The sequence below is a fragment of the Scyliorhinus torazame genome, chromosome 17 (assembly GCF_047496885.1).
Source record: "Scyliorhinus torazame isolate Kashiwa2021f chromosome 17, sScyTor2.1, whole genome shotgun sequence".
In the NCBI taxonomy this organism is placed as follows: domain Eukaryota; kingdom Metazoa; phylum Chordata; class Chondrichthyes; order Carcharhiniformes; family Scyliorhinidae; genus Scyliorhinus; species Scyliorhinus torazame.
The window spans coordinates 59419901-59438662 of NC_092723.1; the positions used below are offsets into that span (position 1 = coordinate 59419901).

Genomic DNA, 18762 nt, shown 5'->3' on the forward strand with positions numbered 1-18762 from the left:
AACAAAGAAACTGGAGTCGTGTCTGGTCTCTGCAGAATCGGAGGGTATTGATTCCCTCCCTTTCATCCCCTTATCACAAAACCTCCATAGGATGGTTCCAGCAACCAATTCTGCCATATACCACGGGCAAGATTTTCCGGCTGTTCACGCTGGCTGGATCCTCGAGTACCGCCAACGGCACACCCCCGCCGCAGATTTCCCAGCAGCATGGGAGAAACAGGCCACGGGGAGGCCAGAGAATCTGGTGCTATGTCTCTGTGGGATGGCTCGGGGCTTAATCTCTGAAGTAATGGGTGTGTTTCTAACTCATGTTGCTACAAACCCACTGAAAATGGCCTGGCATTAAAATGGAGCTTGAAAGGTCTCTGGATAGCTAAGCTAGGAAACAAAGCTCTCTCTTGGACATTATGGATGCGATTTAACCGAATGGGAACAAAGTCTCCAAGCCACGTGTTTCCCGGAGCTCACAGTACTATTTAATCCACCCCCGGTTAGATACGGGGCGCAGTGGGGAACGCGTACCGAGGCCCACGTAGCCCCGTTTTGTGCACTGAGGAGCTCTGAGGCGCAGTGTAATGAGGGGATGCCATGGATCTCTGCAGCCCCTGATGCAGCCCCCTACGTTCCCCTCCCCAAGCTCCAATTCATTATGAGGGGGTTCCCAGCACCACCCCCCCCCCCCCCAGCCCCCAGCCCTCCAGCACCCGTGTAGGGCACCCCGGTCCAATCGCCACCCCGCACAAAATGCCAGCTTGGCACTTTGGCAGTGCCAACCTGGTACCCTGGCAGTGCCCCTGCCAGCTGACAGTGCTACCTTGGCACCAGAAGTGCCAGGGGGCCACCCTGCCCAGAGAGCAGCATGTGGGGGTCTCCAATCCCCTGGAAGACCCACACAAGTGCCGTTCCATCTGGTTGCCATTTGTGGAGACCAGTACTGTACAGCGCACGCCCAAGGTCTTCGAGGCAAAGGAGATAGATCCCAATGCCTTGGGTACCTTGAGAATCTGCACATTAGAACGAGGCTTACTCGCGTTGAATCTCGCGAGGCATTGCGAGCCGGGTGGATCCCGGGAGCGGGTCCTCCCGGTTTTCACCGGCCACGCTGAGGCGTGGCGAGCTGCTTTTCCGGCACACATACAGAAAACAGTACAATTTGACAATGTTTGGGCGGGATTTTCCACCCCCCCCCCCTCGATGTGTTTTTCAATGGTGGAGGCAGCCCCAGTCCCTTCGAGGTTTCCCAATGTTTGCACGCTCCGCCGTGGAATGGAACATTCCACCGATCTTTAATTTGTGTGGACTTTTGATTTGGCTTGATGAACACTATTACTGCAAAATAAAGTCACTGCAGCTATCAAACATAACTTCATGTATCCTGCAATGTTTATAAAGGGACATCTCTTTAACCAGGTTCTTGGCCAGTACCTTGTCATTAATATTAATCAGGGATGATGGCCGAAAAGATAACTAGCAGGTGCAGCCTTGTCTCACTCATGTCTTAATGCAGTTGTGATTGGGCAGAAGGTACATGAGGATGTGCTGCCCCTTCAAGATGGCAGAGGAGTTACAGCGCCATGGTGCCACTTTTTTTGATGCAAAGAGTTACAAGACCAATTGATCAGCTCTCAGGCCAGTTTATTTTCACCTTCCTCCTCAATGCTTTTGCAAATAGTCTGTATCAAATGTTGAAGGAATGGTTGAGCATCAAATACCATAATCCATACACTTTCATCTGTTAACCAAGAGTTTATATGAAATTTTCAATGGTTGTGTAATTTTCTCCGTCTAACTCTGTCAAGGTCTCTTGATAGGAATCTGGAGATTAATGTTCAGCTAAACCAAGCTGCTCTGTGCAAAACAAATAAACTTATGTCTCAAAAAAAAAATTCTGGGCACGGATATCCTCCTGCTAACCAACCTACATAGATGCAGTAAAAAAAAACATACCTGTCATGATATTCAGATAAACATCATGGTGCAAACACACATACACACTGATGGACAGATCAACGGACCAATCAACACACACACAACATCACAGCCAATCACAGGCAAGAACATACACACTATAAAATGGGGAACGCGACACTTCCCGCTCATTCCAGTAGGAGACAGCTCAGGGCACAGAGCTCACAGTGTGCCACTCAGACATCCACCATGTGCTGAGTGCTTCTCCAAGATAGTGTTAGGGCTAGGTCCACAGGTTAGAGGATAGTGAACGAACCACAGTAACCAGTTTACAGACGTTAATATTGTTAGTAATAAAACTGAGTTGTACCATCCGCAACCGTGTTGGTTTGTCTATGTAGCAGAGCACCCAACACGACATAGTACCAGGATTGGAACCCAGCAACTGTGAGACCTACCTATGCATCTTAAGGAATCCGCCATCCTGCGCCATGGACACCATCAGCCCGCCGCAGCCGCTCCAAATCGCTGGAAACCTCGGTGTCAACTGGAAGCTGTTTAAACAGCGCTTCCAGTTCTTCCTCGAAGCCACAGAAAGGGAGAATGCTTCAGACACCAGGAAAATCGCCCTCCTCCTCTCCACGGCAGGGCAACACGCCATCCACATCTACAACTCCCTGGTGTCCGCGGAAGGTGAGGACAAGACGAAGTACAAGACGGTCCTTCTCAAACTAGAGCAGCACTTTAGCGTTGAGGTAAATGAGAGCTTCGAGAGGTACCTCTTCCAGCAGCGCCTGCAGGGTAAGGATGAGCCTTTTCAGTCTTTCCTAACACACCTCCATATCCTCGCCCAGTCCTGCAGTTACGAGGCCACCTCCGATTCCATGATTAGGGACCAGATTGTTTTTGGGGTCACCTCGGACACCCTACGCCAGCAGCTCCTCAAAATTAAAAGCCTCACCCTAGCCACCACCACCGAAGCCTGCGTCCTCCATGAAAATGCGACCAGCCGCTACTCCCAACTCCAGGCGGCCGAGTCGGCACGGCAGGGGTCCTACGCGGCCGAATCGGCACGGCAGGGGTCCTACGAGGCCGAGCGGGTTCAGGCGATCGAGTTCCTCCCGGCCCGCAGCCCAGACGAGGGCGGCCATTTCGAGCTCTTTCCGCGGCCTCCCGCGCTTGTACGCGCCAAAAGAGACGTCGACGCAGAGGGACGTGATGCGCAGGCGCGCTCTACGCAGGACCGAACTGCGCATGCGCGATGGCGCAACGAACGCCATGACGTCACGACGTGCGGCAACTGCGGATCCGCACATTTAAAGTGGCAATGTCCAGCAAAGAATCGACAATGCCTCCGCTGTGGCAAGATGGGCCACTACGCTGCCTGCTGTCGAGCAGCTCAACCTGCCAACGCTCCCCAATTCCGACAGCCTTGCAGGGACGTGCGGGCCATTCAGCCTCCGTACTCCGGGTCATACCCGGACGACATACAGACCGGTGATACAGACGACCGGGAAGCCTTCCGCGTTGTGGTCATTGACAGGAACCGGATGTCTCCAAGCAGGACCCACCAGCCGATGCCAGTGAACAGTGTCAAGCCGGGTGATGAATGGTGTGCCACCCTAATGGTCAACCGATCACCAATCACATTCCGTTTGGACACTGATGCCTCCACCAACCTAATAGCATGGTCAGCCTTCTATGCCTTGAAGGTCAGATCACCAATTCGGCCATCCAGTTGTAAGATGGTCGACTACAACGGAAACGTCATCCCGGCCATGGGATCCTGCCAGCTCCAGGTGACACACAATACATACACGTCCACACTGTCCTTCGAGATATTTGGGTCACCGAAGGATTCCCTGCTAGGTGCACAGGCATGCAAGGTTCTCCACCTCGTTCAACGGGTACACGCTCTGTCTCCAGAAGGCACATCAGACTTCCCGGATGCAGAATTTAGGGCACAGCTCCAGTCGCTCCTCGCCCACAACCAGGAGGCATTCGAGGGCATGGGCACACTGCCCTATACCTACAGAATATGGCTCAAACCGGATGCCACCCCGGTCATTCACGCACCTCGCAGAGTCCCAGCACCACTCAAAGACCGCCTCAAGCAGCAGCTGCAGGATCTCCAGGACCAAGGGGTGCTATCCCGGGTCACGGAGCCCACGCCATGGGTCAGCTCCATGGTGTGCGTTAAGAAGCCCTCTGGTGAACTCCGGATCTGCATCGACCCGAAAGACCTGAACAACAACATCATGAGGGAACACTACCCCATACCCAAACGGGAAGAGATCACGAGTGAAATGGCCCGGGCTAAAATTTTCACAAAGCTTGATGCCTCGAAGGGTTTTTGGCAGATCCAACTGGATCAGTCCAGCAGGAAGCTGTGCACCTGCAACACTCCTTTTGGCAGGTTCTGCTACAACAGAATGCCGTTTGGCATCATCTCGGCATCCGAGGTATTCCACAGAATAATGGAACAGATGATGGAGGGCATCGAAGGGGTGCGCGTCTATGTCGACGACATCATCATCTGGTCCACCAGACCACAGGAGCACATCAGTCGTCTCCAGCGTGTCTTTACCCGGATATGGGAACACGGCCTGCACCTCAACCGAGCCAAGTGTTCTTTCGGACAAACTGAGCTTAAGTTTCTGGGGGACCACATATCACGGTCAGGAGTGCGTCCGGATGCGGACAAAGTGAGCGCCATTACAGCCATGCTGCAGCCGGCAGACAAGAAGGCAGTGCTACGCTTTCTAGGCATGGTCAAATTCCTGGGGAAGTTCATTCCCAACCTTGCCTCCCACACAACGGCTCTTTGCCACCTAGTAAAGAAGTCCACGGAGTTCCAGTGGCTGCCCGCATACCAGAAGGAATGGGAGGAGCTCAAAATTAAGCTCACCACAGCCCCGGTATTGGCGTTCTTCGACACCTCTCGAGATACAAAGATCTCGACTGATGCCAGCCAGTCCGGCATTGGGGCGGTACTCCTGCAACGGGATGACACTGCATCATGGGCCCCGGTCACCTATGCCTCGCGGGCCAGGACCCCCACAGAACAGCGCTATGCGCAGATCGAGAAGGAGTGCTTGGGTTTGTTAATCGGCATAGACAAGTTCCACGACTACGTGTATGGTCTCCCCCAATTCACCGTGGAAACCGACCATCGCCTCCTGGTCAGCATCATACAAAAGGACCTGAACGAGATGATCCCTCTCCTCCAGCGCATCCTACTCAAGCTCCGGAGGTACGACTTCCAACTGGTCTACACCCCGGGAAAGGACCTCATCATTGCAGATGCCCTATCCAGAGCAGTGAGCACACTGCCCGATTCGGAGGGGTTCGTCTGTCAGTTTGAAGCGCAGGTGGCCTTCACATCGGCAAATCTGCCGGCTGATGATTCAAGTCTGGCCCGTATTCGCCGGGAGACTGCGGCTGACCCCCTTCTGCAACGTGTGATGCACCACATGACGGGAGGGTGGCTCAAAGGACAGTGCCCACAATTCTACAATGTCCGGGACGACTTGGCGTTGACGGTGTCCTCCTAAAGCTGGACCGGATTGTGATTCCACACAGCATGCACAAGCTGGTCCTCGACCAACTACACGAAGGCCATCTGGGGGTTGAGAAGTGCAGACAGAGGGCCCGAGAATCTGTATACTGGCCGGGCATCAGCGATGACATTGCCAACATGGTGCTCAACTGCCCCACCTGCCAAAGGTTTCAGCCGGCGCAACCCCCTGAGACACTTCAGCCCCATGAGTTGGTGACGTCCCCCTGGGCGAAGGTGGGTGTGGACCTTTTTCATGCGCTTGGCAAGGACTACGTCATCATCATAGATTATTTTTTGAATTTTCCAGAAGTCATACGCTGACACGATTTGACATTGTCCACTGTCATCAGGGCATGCAGACAACTTCGCTCGCCATGGCATTCCGCTTACTGTCATGTCGGACAATGGGCCCTGTTTTGCGAGCCAAGAATGGTCTTCTTTTGCTGCTTCGTATGGCTTCACACACGTGACGTCCAGCCCTCTGCATCCCCAGTCAAATGGCAAGGCGGAAAAGGGCGTTCACATCGTCAAGCGGCTCCTCTGCAAGGCTGCTGATGCAGTTTCGGATTTCTGCTTAGCCCTGCTGGCCTATCGCTCGGCCCCACTAGTCACTGGCCTCTCACCAGCCCAGTTGTGATGGGTCGTGCCCTCAGGACCACTGTACCATCCATTCTTGTTCCTACACCCGACTATGCTCCAGTACTGCAAAGGATGCGACAGCACCATGCTCAGCAGAAGGTGGCACATGACACTCAGGCAACTGATCTTCCTGCCCTGGCGTCTGGAGACAACGTCCGCATACACCTACCAGAGGGTGGCTGGTCGGCAACTGCCGAAGTTCTCCGACACGTGGCTCCCCGCTCGTTCCTGGTTCGCATGCCTGATGGCTCCATTCGCTGGCGTAATCGCCGGGCTCTTCGCCTGCTTCCGCGCTTGCTACGTGATCATACACTGGTGCCACGCCCACCTGTTGTTCCTGATGTCGACTTCGTGGAGCTTCCTGCCACCATGCCTATTCCTCTATCGCCAGTGGCCAGGCCCATTCCTCAACCGGTGGATCCTGACCCACCCTTGAGGCGGTCAACCCAAATTTGTCGCCCACCTACTAGGCTGGACTTATGAGCCTGTTTGAACATTGGACTCACTAACGTATTATGCCACAATGTTAATATGTTTCTCTTTTTGTCGTTACAGGAGTTTGTTTTGATGCTTGATGTTTACACTTGTTTTGTTTATGGTACAACCTCGTTGCTATGTTGCACCTGACACCTTCCTATGTATATAGTTTAGCCTCATGTACATGTTATAGATATTTCACACACACACATTCAGCTGCACTCAGTACACATCTACATCTATATTTATTACCACATAGGCACATATTCTTGTAGAAAAGGGGGGGATGTCATGATATTCAGATAAACATCATGGTGCAAACATACATACACACTGATGGACAGATCAACGGACCAATCAATACACAAACATCACAGCCAATCACAGGCAAGAACATACATACTATAAAACGGGGAACACGACACTTCCCGCGCATTCCAGCAGGAGACAGCTCAGGACACAGAGCTCACAGCAAGCCACTCAGACATTCACCATGTGCTGAGTGCTTCTCCAAGATAGTGTTAGGGCTAGGTCCACAGGTTAGAATGAACCACAGTAACCAGTTTACAGATGTTAATATTGTTCGTAATAAAACTGAGTTGTACCATCCGCAACCATGTTGGTTCGTCTATGTAGCAGAGCACCCAACACGACAATACCTATATGCATAATACACATGCGTTTTCCACACTGCTTGCTTGCACTCCCAAGTGGTTGCTCGTGATGTTTTTTTCAAATAAAAGTCTCACGAAATTGCAGGAAAAAAAACCTTTGAATTAATGAAAAGTTCACAATTTGATATTTCTTTCCGTTCCGCTGCTTTTAACATGTTGTGCATGAGTAAATGTAGGAAATCATTCCTCTGAGCTTAACACCATTGATCAACTCATCGGAATGAGTTAGAGTGATTCCGAACTCACCCTTTGCCCACAATCTATCAAATTCTAATAACATTGTGGCATTGAATCCAACAGTCAGCCTTTAACTAAATTCTGACTTCCAATTGTCTCGAGTACAACAATGCTCTGGCAAGAGACACAAAGCTGTACTTGCAAAAGTAGGAACAGGAGTAGTCAACTTGGTCTCTCAAGCCTGCTCCAGCATTCAGTCAGATCATGTCAGAGCTTTACCTCAGCTTTTACCCACCTGAACTCCATGTCCCTCGATTCCCTTCCCTAACAAAAAGCTATTTATTTCAGAATTCAACATGTCAATCGACAGCCCAGCGTTGACAGCCTTTTGGGGGAAAGAGTCTGGGATTTCTCCAACATTTCCAGTGTGTGTGTGTAAAAGTCCTTCCTGATTTTACATGAATACAGAAGCAAAATACAGCGGATGCTGGAAGTTCGAAATAAAAACAGAAAATGCTGGAGACACTCAGCAGATCAAGAGCAGCCGTGGCGAGAAACAGCGGGCAGGATCTACTGCGCAGCCCAGCACGTTTCGCTGTGGCGGGAGGCTGCCTGCCATGGGCTGGCGGTGAGATCTCCTGGTCCCGCCATTGTCAACGGGATTTCCTGTTCAATGCACCGTTCCCTGCCGGGAAACCCGTGGCAGGTGTGCGCTGTCGGCAGGACCGGAAGATCCCACTGGCTTGAACAGCCAGAACGTTCCGGCCAGAGTTAACATTTCGGATCGAGATGACCTTTCATCAAAACAGAAAGTGCGAACATGCAAAACATACGAATAAGGAGCAGGAGGAGGCCATTCGGCCCCTCACACCTGCTCCGCCATTTAATAAGATCATGGCTGATCTGATAGTCACTTAAAATCTGTATCCAGTCCACCCCTGATAACCTTTCACCCCCTTGCTTACCAAGAATCTATCCACCTCTGCCTTAAAACTTTTCAAAGACTCTGCTTCCACCACCTTTACAGGAAGAAAGTTCCAAAGACTCACGGCCCTCAGGGAAAGATTTGCACCTCATCTCAGTTTTAAATGGGCGACCCCTTATTTTTAACCAGTGATCCCTAGTTCTAGATCCTCTCCACATCCACCCTGTCAAAACCCCTCAGGACCTTGCTGCATAATTTCAGCATTTTTTGTTTTTATTCCTGATTTTACTCCTGCATGAGCTAGCTCTAATTTTAAGATCTCATCTCCTCCTTCTTAGATTTCCCCCACCAGAGGGGGTGATGTAGATTATTGGTGCTTCCATGGTGATCAGTCTGGTTGGGACTTGTTAATACCGCAAGCCAACTACCTGACCTTCTTGAGCATCTGCTCCGATGTGAGTGCGGCTTGACTGCGCTTCCCTTTGCGACTTTTAAAATGGATTGTGGCTTCATGCTAAGCCCCTCCAGGTTTCCTTCTACCCAGGTGCAGAACTTGGAACAGTCTGTGCCTTGCAATCTGTGGAAATGCAGATTATTTGGCAGAGCCCCTTTGAGTGAAGGAGTGTTAATTTACTGGCACACTGCCCAGTCTCAAATGGGGATCAAGTGCCAGAATATCTCATCTAAGTAAATGTCAGTTGGTGAAATGATTGATAAGTATGTAATAAAATAGAATTTAGGAGAACTACATAAAAGTATCTAAAGTTGTGACAGATGCAGCAGCCCACAGTAAATCCAGAGAGCTTTTGTGGCCTAAGAACATCAGCAGTAGAGAATGACCAGCTCATCAAAGGTCCCAATCATAATAAAAGTGCATTATCATTTCTCAGGTTCTCCTGACTTGCTATAACTTTGGACATTTCGCAAGAATACCAGTATAAGGGGAAACAAATACTGTTTGAGAATAAGTGTGGATTGGTTGGCAAGTTGACTCCGATTGGTAGAGGCGTTGCCATGTCGAATGCACCAGTTGAGTGACAGTTAGTTGCCAAGCATTGTTTGAAATTGATTTTGATCCTGGTTGGTCAAAGCATTGCATGAGGAATGAGTCAGCGAATAGCTGCCACTTATTTTGTTCAACTGAAACAACCGCAATGTGTGCACATGTTCTTTTTCTCTGCAAAAAACAGGACCCTGTGCATTAATATATGCAGCTTCCAGTACATGCAAATGCACCACGCTGCTTTTACTCGTCTTTAATGGCCTGGTATACAATATTGCATGGAAAACCAGTACAGCATGTAGGAACATATGCCAAGAAGATCAGCAGGCATCAGCAAAAGTCAGCAAATATTGGCACGCCTCTCTTGCCAATGACAGAAGGCAACAGTCACATCAAGGCTACATATAGCCAACCTACAAAACAGAAATGACACTGCCAGTGGTGAGTAAGGCCACCTTGGCCCTCAACTGTGCTACCTACACCTCATTCCCACCTGTCTGCACCGGTAGCAAACAGATGGCCAATGTATTGGTTCTGCATTTTCATCTCAACTCCCACTGAATAGCCTGGCACAGGTGTCCAACACCACTGCACTGCTGGAGTGGATGATGAGCCGTTCGGCTTGAATCCATTCTGGGTATTAGTCACCGGCCATCTTCATGTTAATGATTTGTTGAGTGAGCCATCAGAAGGCACAAGTGCAGCAAGGCTTTCAACTGTGCACTGCAGCATGAATGTACAGGCAATCATGAATGTACAGGCGATCATGAATGTACAGACAGCCATGAATATGCAAACGGTCATGTCAGCTGTGACTCCTAAGTCACAAGGTTCCAGATTCACATCTCACCTGAAGCTGGAAGGAGGGCTGTGCAACAGGGGGAGGAGGGGCTCCGGTTTGGAAATGGGGGAGAGAGGACAAAGGTTCATGATGGCAGACGAGGAGGTGGATGAAGACGCTGTCTTTCCCATATTTGCTGCAGTAACTACATTTCAAAAGGACTGCAGCGGCTGTAAAACACTTTGGGTCCTCAGCCCGTGAAAGGCACAATCTGGCTGTACGGCCTTCTTTCATATTTTAACCTTCCTCTCATCCTTCAATATGCTCCTTAAATCTCAACTCTTTGAACAAGCTTGTGGCATGGTGTCAAACTTTGCCCAGGGCTGTTTTACTACATTAAAGGCGCTCAATTGTGTGAAAATGGTTGTTGAAGTGAGGCCATGTCCCAGCCCTCATTGTGTTGCTCTACATGTAGATTTCTTTCTAGGTTAATGTTAAAGTGTATTCAAGTTTTTTATAATCTTTATTAGTGTCACAAGTGATGTGTTGGGTGTTCTGGATCACAGACAGGTCACCAAACTTGAAATAGTGCAACACTATTTTATCGAATCATTAACTGTTTAAACATACTCAGACTGTGGGTGAATACGATACTAGCTTTAACCATTCCCATTCCTTCATTGTCACGGAGTTAAAAGTGAATTCTCGACTTCGCACCATTGTAAGACTACCATGGCCACAAGGAGTGCAGTGACTCAAAGAGAAGGTTGTCTTCACAGCATTCCCCAAGAATAAGAAAATTAGCTTCTGGCAAAATCCGGGATGCTGATAAAGAAGTGCCTGAATCATCAAAATTCCTCACCAGCCTAATAGTGCCGTGCATTCAGTCGATACTTAATTATAGTTGCTTACAGATTGACAAAATGATAATCCAGATTTTTATCTGTGCTATTTCTATTGAAGTAGTTGCCAGCTGGGTATTAGAATTTGAAATAGTTGGTCTTCATTTTGGGTGTGGGTGGAGGGGTAATTAAGACGCACAGAAAAAGCAAAATGAAAATGCAGATCCCTCCAAACTCACAATATCCTTGTTTTCACATTGCCTAGCACTAGCGTAGAGGTCTTGCGGCAGCGTGGGTTCCCTCCCTGCCTCTGAGCCAGGAGTTCTGGGTTCCAGTCCCAACCCAGGACTGGATGACTAAGTAAGGTGTGTTTATAACACAGAAAAAAAAACAGGTTGATTATTAAACCAGAAGTCCTCCCAACACATACCAATGACAGGCGGTAAAAACGAGAGGGATTGCTGGTCAGCCAAGTAACTGGAAAGTAAGTTAGCGCGTTTACCATCACTACCCATTGCTCCAAACTGCAACATGCATGTAAAAGTGTGTGTTGCCATGGCAACTCGAGCTTCCTCAGTGATCTGTAACACTCCACCATCAGAGGTAATGTGAAACATTTACAAGAAGGGGTACTCATGCTTACCTTCTTCAACAAAACTCTAATCAATTAAAATAGCTCAGCAGCAAGACATAACATTGGGTATTAAAATGTTCTGCTATATTTTACCACAACTGCAACAAAAATGCTTTGATTTCAGTTCAAAGGACATTTTTAACGAAAGTAATATTGCATACATATAAAAATGAACTGTCAGCAATTAGCACAGGATATAAAGTCCCTGTTGGGCAAATTTAAACAAAAACACATCTTTTTTGTACGAGAGCCCCATACCAGTCATTGGCTGATTTGAATTTGAAATGCAACAGCGAGGCAATAAATTCATATCAAGGTAATTTAGTAATCAGGTGATATTTTTAGCCATCTGCACTCTGCACGACACCCGCCAGACACACAGTGGAATGACACTCAGCCAGTAGCCAGAGTTAGATATAATAGTACAGCACTGGAAACACTTTTCCATGTATGTTGTGGTTTAAAGTCAAAGTGACCAAGCACCTTAATTTTTAAAAAAATATTAATAAACATTTTATTGAGGCATTTATGGTTTTATAACAGTAAGAGAAGAAACAGTGTACATACAATTATAAACATAGTGCAAAAGCTGTCTTTCTCTCTCATACATCCCACCATTTCTAGCCTCCTACTCTACACTAAACTGCCCCCACAGCACCCCCCCCCCCCCCCCCCACCCCCTTCTGCTGCTGGTTAATTTTCCCTAAAGAAGTCGACGAACGGCTGCCACCTCCGAGCGAACCCTAACATTGACCCTCTCAGGGCGAACTTGATTTTCTCCAAACAGAGAAAGCTAGCTATATCAGATAGCCAGGTCTCCGACTTCGGGGGCTTTGAGTCCCTCCAAGCTAATAATATCTGTCTCCAGGCTACAAGGGAGGCAAAGGCCTAAACGTCTGCCTCTTTCTCCTCCTGGATTCCCGGGTCTTCCGACACTCCGAAAATCGCCGCCTCTGGACTCGGTGCCACCCTTGTTTTCAGTATTTTGGACATGACATCCGCAAACCCCTGCCAGAATCACCTAAGCTTCGAGCATGCCCAGAACATATGAACATGGTTCGCTGGTACTCCTGCACACCTTGCGCACCTGTCTTCCACCCCAAAGAACCTGCTCATCCGGGCCATTGTCATGTGAGCCCGGTGAACCACCTTTAACTGTATCAGGCTGAGCCTGGCACAGGTTGTGGACGCGTTGACTCTACTCAGCGCGTCAGCCCAGAGACTATCCTCTAACTCTCCACCAAACTCCTCTTCCCATTTGTGTTTCAGCTCCTCGGTCTGTGTTTCCTCTGGCCCCATAAGCTCCTTATAAATGTCCGAAACCCTCCCTTCTCCTACCCACCCTCTGGAAACTACCTTATCCTGTAACGCCCTTGGTGGTAGGAGCGAGAAGGTTGAGACCTGCCTGCGTTGGAAGTCTCGCGCCTGCAGGTACCTAAATTCATTCCCTCCCGTCAGTTCAAATTTCAGCTCCAGTTCCCTCAAGCTGGGGAAGCACCCTTCTGTAAACATATTGCCCATCCTCTCGATCCCTGCTCTCTGCCACCTCCGGAACCCTCCATCTAACCTCCCCGGGGCAAACCGGTGATTATTGCAAATTGGGGACCAGACCGATGCTCCCTCTGCTCCCACATGTCTCCTCCATTGCCCCAGACTCTCAGGGCCGTGACCACCACGGGGCTGGGGGAGTAGCGGGCCGGCGGGAATGGCAGAGGCGCCGTTAAGCACCTTAATTTATAATTTAACATGTAGGGTTGACCTAACTTCAGAAAGCAATTGGGGTCTGTTAGCGATTGTAAATTATAAACAGCAATAATGTTAAAACTTAAATATTTGTTTTCATGCAGAAGCTAAGGTTGCTTTCTCCAAAAAAAGAGAGTCCCTTACTAAGGGAAAAATATTGGCCCATATATCCATAGCCATAGAATCCCGACAGTGCAGAAGGAGGCCATTCAGTCCATCGAGTCAGCACCGACCTTCTAAAAGGCCACCCTACCTAGGCCCACTCCCCCACCTATCCCCGTAACCCCACCTAGCCTGTACATCTTGGGAAACTGAGGGGCAATTTAGTGTGGCCAATCCACCTACCATGCACATCTTTGGACTATGGGAGGAAACCTGGGCACCCAGAGGCAACGCACACAGACACGGGGAGAACATGCAAACTCCATACAGTTTCCCAAGGCCGGAATTAAGTCCAGGTCCCTGGCGTTGTGAGGCAGTGGTGCTGACCACTGTTCCACTATGTCGCCCCTTAATAGATATATGTATGTTTTATCTAATTACCGCTCATGTGATGACTATCCAAATTTTAACTCATACCCCAGCTATTCTCTTCTTCAGGGGAAATGACTATTTAAAATCTGTGACTCAACTGCTTTCTACCCTCCTCTTCCACCATGAATGTTACGAATACCTGTCAATGCTCCCATTGCTACAGCCTAATAACATGCTCCTGCTGCTGCGCCGGTGTGATTTCCGATACCCGAACCACAAGCCTCACTAATCAGATTGCCAATTTGATACAGGATTATTGACAATATTTTGCCTGGAAATGCAAACCACTTAGTTGGGGATATTCAACCAGCAGACAGCAGTCAAGAATGCCACTATAGATGGAACACGCGGTGCCACCAAACAAACCAAGCACTTGGCTAGGTTTTCCAAGAAATATAAAGATATAGTGTTCGCTCACACAGAGCAGAAACTAGCTGGGTGCCATTTTTTGTTGCTGTGCTGTAAATTGTCAATAAATATAACAATTATATAAAAATAAATATAAAAGTTACAGAAAAATTGAAAAAGAAATTATTTGCAAAAGGATGCAGGAAGGATCAAAATGTTGTGGTGTAGTTAAGGTGAGGGCAATGGAAGCTGTTTACATGGAGGATGCTAAATCTGAAAGAATTGGATGAGTGGAGACTGATACCATCTGTTGGAGAATGGATAGGATAGGATAGGGTACTACTTTGAGGAAGTCATTGATGTTTGTAGTTAACATTTAAATATTGGAAAGACTAAACCAATCATCTTTAACCCCGATCGCAAATCCCCTACGCTTGCTGTCCATTCCATATCCCTCCCTGGGCTCTGCCTTGATCAGGCCAAATCAGACTGTTGCAGCATCCATTTTGACCTCAAGTCATATTTCTGACTTCACAACTTCATCTCAAAGACCAACTACCTCTGCAACTATGCCAGTGTCTGCACATGTCTCAGCCCACCTGTCTCTGAAACCCTCATCCACACCTTTGTCCACGCCAGACTCAACAATTGCAAATCTCGCCTAGCAGGCCTCCCATCCTCCATTAACAACAGGTCATCCAAAACTCTGTTAGCCCTATCCTAGCCCACATCAAGTTATGCATCACCCTTGTGCTCACTGACCTGCATCCCGTTCCTCTAATGCCTTGAATTTAAACGTTTCATCCCTTCATGGCCTCACCTCACCCTATCTCTGCCATGTCCTCCAGCCCTACAATCTTCTGAGGACAGGGTTGTCCTTCAGCGTCTTCATCCCCTCGCTTCCTCACCCCTACCCTGGCAGCTACACCTTCAGCAACCTGCATCTGACACTCAACAAATTAGTTTTGCTAAACTTACCCAACTCCCCACTTCCTCACTCTCCTTCAAAACCCTCCTTCAGACCCACCTTCTTCACCACATTTTTAGTTACCCCTTCAGTGGCTCAACATCCATTTTGTCTGATTACATTTCTGTGAAGTGCCTTGCCACATTTTTCTATGTTAAAGGCACGCTACATATGTAAGTTGTGATGTAGAAAACAAATAGAACAAAAGTGTTAATTGCCTAATAATTGTATTTAATTTTATGCAGATGATGGGCATTAACTCAGGATTTACTTGTCTCTTAAAAGGAGGAAAGGACTAAAACTGTGGTTGTTGGATGAGGAGCTGCATTTTGCAACATGTATTTCTCTAAACAAAAGCTTCTAGAGGTGTGCAAAGATTAGCTCCGGAGTGTAGCCATTCGGGAGGACAGAATATTGAGGAACCTCGAAATTGATGCAAAAATGCAAAGGGTGAGCCATTAGCTTGAGCACCAGCAGGTCAACATGAATGGAAAGTGAGTCATAACTCTAAACTCACACAAGAACAATGAGGGGTGTGTAACATAAGCAAGGTCAACACTCATGGATTGGCCCTCCAGAAAATTGTACTGGGCATGGTGGATCAGACTTCAACTTTGAAAGCGGCAGATAATTATTGAGTTAACAGCAGCTTCCCCACCTCCGCAAAGTACACACATGGAGCCTGGCAATAGTACCCATTCAGTTTGGAGCCTGAGTCACCAACTGCCCTGTGCGAGTCTCGCTGGTACCACTCAAGATATATTTGGAAGGATACTGAAAATGAAGTTGCATCAATTCTTCCCTAATACCACCTTTGTACCAACATTCCATCAGAAACAATACCACAGAAATACTTGAAATAGCCCCCTAATTTGATACTTCAGAAGACCCACATTATTGGCAACATTTCCCATATAGTTACACGTCTCTGCATACATGGCCTGTGTTTCATTTTGCGATGCAAGGATCAAAAATGTAACATGGCAGTTCAGTTTTCTAAAGGCAACATGGTTATATTTTCTTTAATTTATGCCCGTCTGCTCCAGCATTTTATTTTATAAAAGTGATCATTATTGTCAACATTAGATTATGGAAAATATGTTTCTGCTCTGCAAGGTTCAAAGAAATGTCAATCCTCCAGGCTTCTGCTCATAATTGGCATTTGTCAGTCCCGCATCTGTCACCAATTTGCCTCATTGTCCATGCCACTAATTAACAACAAATGCAATTGCACACATCCAGTAAAAACACAATGAAATGATCTCTTATATTAAATAAGGTCAGACAACATTTATCTTCAGCTTCCTGTCCTTAGACTTTGATTTTTTTTTAAAAGAAGCACTGTCAGAAGAACAGAAAACGCTGCAAAACAAGGCACAGGGACTGAGTGCACAAACTTCAGATTGTTCATATAAAGGCAGCTACAAATGGTTCAAAGGTACATGTTCAAAACGCATTTTACATTTATGTATCACCCTTCTTACTACAAAAGGGCCACAGTTTTGGATGCATCTGTTAAAATGTTTAATTCCGCGATGCAATCTTTTGAAAAGTCTTTCTGCCAGCCACCATTATCAGGGAAACTGCAGGTCAGACTTAACTGCTTGGTGCTGATATATTGCTTCGATTGGTTTCAATCAACTCAAACCCTGACAGATCCAATCACTGGAACAAGTTGAAGACAAATTTTTCAAGGGAAGGAAAGGGAACAACCATGTAATGGTCTGATTGGCATAAGACAATGTTTAAAAGTAAACTGCACAATAGCACAGTTGATGACAAGTAAACATTGATAATGGTGCCATGGGACTGGCATAATATCTATCTGTGCACCAATTTTCTTAGATTGGGGTGAGGAAAATCAACCAACTTCCCTACCCCATCGTCAAAGCAGAAATGCCGCTTAGGTTTGTGGCACAAATGTGCAGTGAACTCACTATAGTATATGATGATAGATCTAAAGATGTGCAGGTTAGATGGATTGGCTATGCTAAATTGCCCTTTAGTGTCCAAGGACGTGCAGGTTAGGTGAGGTTATGGGGCTACTGGGGTAGGCCGTGGGACTGGGTAGAGTGATCTTTCAGAGGGTCGGTGCAGACTCAATGGGCCAAAGAACCTCTTTCTGCATTGTAGGAATTCTTTGATTCTATGATATCAACTGTAACATAGAAAAGATGGCTTTGGCTATTCTAACAGGGTTAGGGCTATTCAAAATCTCCTAAAGATTTATAAACTATCTGAAGCAAACTCGATTTTATTGTTATAGTGTTAGAGAGTACAGAATAAGACAAGTCTTCCACAAACATACCTTCAGCATCAACCTTAACAAGTCTAAACTGAACAGGTTCTTACAGCAAATTACTGTTATAACCCTCAAGGAGGTCACAGTATCAGGACAATTAGACTCCAAGTGACCTCCTCTGAATATGAGCTCCCCCCCTCCGGTAAAAAGAGGATGGAGTTTCCCCCTGAACTTGGGTAATCAGTCCTCTAGTATAAAAACCCCGACCTGGGAGCAGGTCGAGGAGGGAGACCCTTCAGGGAGTGGAGAGTGTAAAATCGTAAATAAATATAATCTTTGTTTTCTACCTGCCTGGTCAATGCGTGCTGCTTTAGCGGATTCTACAGTTACCAAACAAACTACCTGCGCAGTGTTCATCTCTGAACCACCCCAATCCTCAAAGTAATCTTTGAACCAGAGCAGAACACTGTCTCCCAGTCTGAACCCGAGGAGCATCCATTCCCCAGTCATTTCTGAATGAGAACACCTCCCATTGCAGAGTAAGCAGCTCAACTTTCACCTTGAACGAAGCTGGAAGAATCCAGTGTTCAATGAGATTCTACTCTTAAAAAATGACTGCATGTGTCTTTTTTGTACTCCAGCACTTAGCACAACTCTCCCAGAGTTTCAAATGCAATTGTTAGAAGGTGCTGCGGGGTTTAATTCTTGAATGGTAAGGTTCCTTTATTTTTAAAAAAACAATCTGTTTTTGGCGGTTTGGAATTGGGAGGTGTAGCAGTCAACTGGATCAGCTGTTTTGAAGGAAAATCATCACAGGGCAATTACGCAATGCACATAAAGAGATAAAAAGGAGATCCTTCAAGGATTGGCATGCTCAATGTAGAAAGGTCACTTGTCTTGGATAGGATGCACTCTGGGTGACTGAGAGAAGGGTGAAAATTATGGAGGCTGTGGCCACAATTCTTTCAATCTTCCTTAGATATGCGATTAGTGAGAAAGGGTCGCATATATTACACCCCAGTTCGAACGTAGCGAGCAGGATAAATCCAGCAACTGCAGACCAGTCAGTCTAACGTTGATGGTCAGGAACTGTACAATAAAATCTGGGGCAAAATGAATTGCTCCTTGGGTTAATAAAAGAAAGCCAGCATAGATTAATTAAAGACAATTAATGTTTGATCAACTTGCTTGATTTCCTTGATGGTGTAACAAGAGGAATGATAACCGTGACATACTTGACAGGGTAGATGCTGAGAGGATGTTCCTCCTCATGGGGGAGGCTGGAACAAGATAAAGAGTCTCCCATTTA

At 47.3% G+C, this 18762-nt stretch overlaps 1 protein-coding gene across 2 annotated transcripts in view; it reads right to left on the reverse strand.

Moving 5' to 3' along the window:
* The window catches only part of LOC140393894 (signal peptide, CUB and EGF-like domain-containing protein 3), a 520338-nt gene that overhangs the window by 228424 nt on the left and 273152 nt on the right, over nucleotides 1-18762 (reverse strand). The window lies entirely within an intron of this gene.